We start from the raw sequence: 4,785 nt of genomic DNA on the forward strand, positions 1-4,785 counted from the left end.
AAGCAAAACTTCAAGAAAAATAGTACTTGGGGCAACTCATCCAGACCATGATTGATCTATAAACAAGTTGTCTTTCCTAAATATACATAATCAAAATGATATCCTATATAATCAATAGTAGGAAAAGATACAACTTGGTGGTCTTCATTTACAGACGGGAATTCCTGCTCATTGTCCATTGCTTCATCAGGAGGTCGGAGTTGATGGTAGACCATACCACTTACATCCAAAACATGTAGATCATTATCACATCTCAAACTAGGTGGAGTGTGGTGGGAATCAAATTCAAAGGAAAATCTAGAAATTTAGAACATTTCATGTGATGTCTCTTATTGAATCCGTGATAATGGATGAAGCTCTAGCCCGGATTGTTCTTCATTGTCTACCTCTATCACAGTTACTTGTTCATCAAGTAGCGTTCAATTTTTCTCAATTTCATCTCACATTTCCTCCATGACTGTGACCAATGGATCAAGCGCCGACCCGATTTGCATTTCATATTTTGTTTCCGTCTTGGTAGCCCATTGATCATCAAATATTCCATGTTGTTTTCAGCCACTTATCACTTCTTCCATCTTGTTCATGCATGAACAAAATTCTTCATCAAGGACTATTCTTTCTTGAAGTGCACTAGAATCTCTAATACTATCTTTATTCTGAGCTAAATCCTCCATTTTTGGCTCCTGATGATCTTCATTAACTTGCAATTCCGTATGTTCATTTGCTTCCATATGATGACAACTTTGCCTTTGGTGGTTCCCTTGCTTGGATGTATTCCATTGCTTCTTTGATCTTTATTCCAATGGCCTCTCATTCTAGTGTGATGTAGGAACAATCTTCATCTATTTGAATGCTTGATTCAATATCTTCTTCCAATTTTCTTCCTTCATAACCTGATGATGTTCCAATACTTTGTTCTTTTAATGCAGGGCTAACATGATCATTCCAGATGCATTTCCTTGACAATTTGATAATCCCAACTAACATCTAGCATGGTTGATGGCTTCTTCACATAGAAAACAAACAAATTCTGATGTGGTTCATTGTCAATCCTACACCAATGATGAAGCAACATGCCTTTCAAGTGAACATTACCTTGTTCTATCTGATTTTGAATTCTAAGTACAAACCTTGAGAAATGATCATTTCTATTGCCCTCATCGTCAGGCTTTATGTACAATTCTGGTTTTGAACGTCCCAAAAGAAAAAATTTCCTTGTAGAACCAATTTTATCCTTGACAAGAATGTCAAGCAATTCATCTCATCATGCTCGGTCATTTCATGAATCCGACACCTCCCTGGTAAGGCAAATTTATACAAATTCCTAGGAAGTAGTTGTGCATTCAAATTTTCCTGAATCCGAGAAATGTCCACAAGGAGACTGTCCTGACAATAAGAAATATGGAATGGTTTCCCATCCATCGAGAAATCCTTTTTTGATTTTCCATTTTGTATTTATTTTTTAATTTTTTTTGACATAAAAGAGATCTATCATATCTCTAATATGGCAATTCAAAGTTCATACTACTTCCATCCAGCTGAATTTATCCACTAGTAAATGACCAAATGTCTAGCCCTCCTTCTAACGCCAATTTATGTTGGTGTTTATTTTATCATCTACCAAACACCAGAATAAAATACCACAATGATACTCTATCCTCTCCTGAACAAAATCACTACTTGCACCAAGATTGCGAGAAAGACCACAAGGTGACTCCAAGGTCTATATGTGCGAACAAGCGACTTTATGTTGGATAGCTACCTTGGTTATGTATGTTGAAATACAAGGGAGACTTATGCTTGTCTCGTTCAATTCACAATGAAGATCTATCATTTGAGTTTGGATCATGGACTTCAAGAAAATTGAAAAGGAGATGAGGTTTAGAAATTCTAATCCATTCTCAAAAAATCAGGAGATGGTAAAGACTGGGTTAAACTAATAATAACACTTTGTTTCACCACACTTAGGAAAATTACACAAAGCATGTGCAATCTTCTAAGGTTGTGCTCAATATTTTCACACTTATGAATAATACCAACAATTGAACAATATTACTCAAAGTAGAAGTTAAGTATCCACATCAAAAGCTCGGGCTAACCTTACAAATTGAATGAAAATCATCCATCCAAAAAAAGTATGAGAAAAAAGTTTCACTAATCTAAAATATCAAATACTTCATTCATCTAACATACATGAAATAAAATTATAAACTATGATGAGGGATAAGAACTACACAAACTCCAAAATAAGGGAAATAATCACCATCAATTCGAACAATGTAATACTTATTATTTTGGCAATCCTAAGCAACAATTGTGTATCTCAACATGTTTTGCAATATTCTCCCATGATTTACAAATGAGGGGTTGAGCTCAATTTATAGGCTCCCCAATTACAATTCAATGGCCAAGATTGGTTTCCAATAAACGGTCAAGATTAAAACAACCTAACTGTTAATCCTATGAGAATCTGGTTAATACTAAGAGGGGGGTTGAATCAATATTAATACCAATTGAAACTTTAAACCAAAATCAAACTTATATCATATCTGAAATCATTTAACAAATATCTCAACTTCTTTTATTAGAGCTAACAACCTCTTTATCAGATTTGCTAACACATTAAACAAATCATTTACCACATCTATCAACTCTTTCAGCACTAAAGTAGTCATATAAATTTGATCATTTACCAACTCATTATCCTCATAAATCAGTTCAAACACTTTCTCTACAAACTTTTATTAGTATCGGTAACCTTTGATAAACCTCTGATAAAAATATCATAACTGGTGTATGTAACATAAACAAGAACATCACATGAAAAGAATTCCACACACGAACACCATAATTTTTTGACGTGGAAACCCAAATAGGGAAAAACCACAATGGGAGTTGGCACCCACAAATATTTGTACTCTTTTGAAGTATGCCCTGTTAGGAGCTTACAATACTCCCTATTAGGAGAAAACCCTGTTAGGAGTCACCCGGTTAAGGGATTTACCTAGCAGCCCGATTAGGAGCTTGATGATTTGTTAGGATCAACCTCGTGAGAGGATTTACCACTCTTTTGAGAGCTATATTTTTAGGGCACTTGAATGTTTAAGGCTTGTTAGGACCTACCCGATTAAGGGATTTAACCCGTTGTAACTATTAGGGAACAATAGTGAAAAAGTGATCTATTACTTGCACTTCTTAGCTTGCTAAATCAGATCCAATTATGCTCAACACTCTGTAACTCTTAGGAAGATATCACACTTCTCTTGGATGACTCAACACATTCTCTTAAGACCACCGACATCATAAACATCAACTATGCCATCCTAAATAGCCATCTCAACTAGGTCGACCACTAAACCCTACTTACATCTTGAAAATACAATACAAATTATAAGAGATCATCTTAGATCAATATACAAATCATTACATCAAATTATAATGCAATATCAACCATTGGTTGATTGAAACCAATCACAAAAATTTGATCAGTATCAAAGTCAAAATCTCAAAACACTCCACTAAGCATTTCACTGTTTCCCAAGAAATTCTTCCTTGAATTGTGCCAAAACAACAACCAAATTATTCACGTGGGTTGTGTAGTGTTACCACCATCATGTAGACTCATCATCAATCAACGTCATAACAAAAATCATTACCAGTTTAATGATTTCTTCATCGATCTTAAACCCTACGAAAACCTTAGCAAAACTTCATCAAAAATTTGAAACATGCCTTCCAATAGTCATCACAAGTTCCGGTTCCAGTCAGATGCTCCTTTCCATGATACAAGCTCACATTCCAAACCACAAATCACCAATCATTGTTGATCATCCAATTCAACCAAAACATCTCTGCTTTACCGGTTAAAGTCCTATTTCATAGACTTCAGTTCTTTGTCGGTAAACCCTGTCATCCGGTAAACCAAATCCCTTAGATGACAAAACAAATCATCAGGAACATCAGTAATCATCATTTGACATCAGTTTCCATCAATGACAACACAAATAACTAGTCAAGTCATATAATCACAAAATCTCAATCTCTTCATCATAAATAGTCTTCTATCCTTTACCGGTGCAGTCAACAGTCTTCAATTGCATTACTTGCATCAGTTATGCCAAATGCCAACACTAACCCTAATCAAAGTTTCCCAAAATAGATCAAATATTTTTTGGATGAGAGACAAGTGGCACAAGATGTTATCTTATAGGATTGCACCTCCTTCTTCTGCTGTGAGGTAGTGTGTTCAATAAACTTGGACATGTTGACTTGAATTCCCCAATTTGTGCTGAAAAATTGGCCTAAGTATGGAAATTTGTCTGTAATACTCTTCTTGCCGCCAATTTATGTTGTACATGGGAGCTTGTCTTTGACTCTTTAGAAATGAAATCCTTCAAGAAATCTTGAATTTCTTTGCATACTTTCACCAAGTCTGAAGACTTTTCCTTCTTGACGTGTAATATCCCCTATCCTATAATGACCGAGAACAAGGAATATTTTACTGTCCAAACTGCGTGTTATGTTGTTCTGAGATTTGTGTGTTATGCTGATAGAGTGTTTTGGAATTTTCAATTTTATATGGAGGTCTTGAAACACACACTTCTCATGAATAATCGGAAATGAACAACTCCTAATGAATTGGGAAATTGCAAAGATGCATTTGATACCAAAAATATAGAGTTCTATGCTACTTTAGACACACTAATAAACACCAATAACTTATTGTTATTTTACCAAACAATTGGCATGAGTCCTCAAAAAAGCATGATTTATGAATGCAACCTT

Source organism: Cryptomeria japonica, chromosome 6 (assembly GCF_030272615.1).
Source record: "Cryptomeria japonica chromosome 6, Sugi_1.0, whole genome shotgun sequence".
In the NCBI taxonomy this organism is placed as follows: Eukaryota; Viridiplantae; Streptophyta; class Pinopsida; order Cupressales; family Cupressaceae; genus Cryptomeria; species Cryptomeria japonica.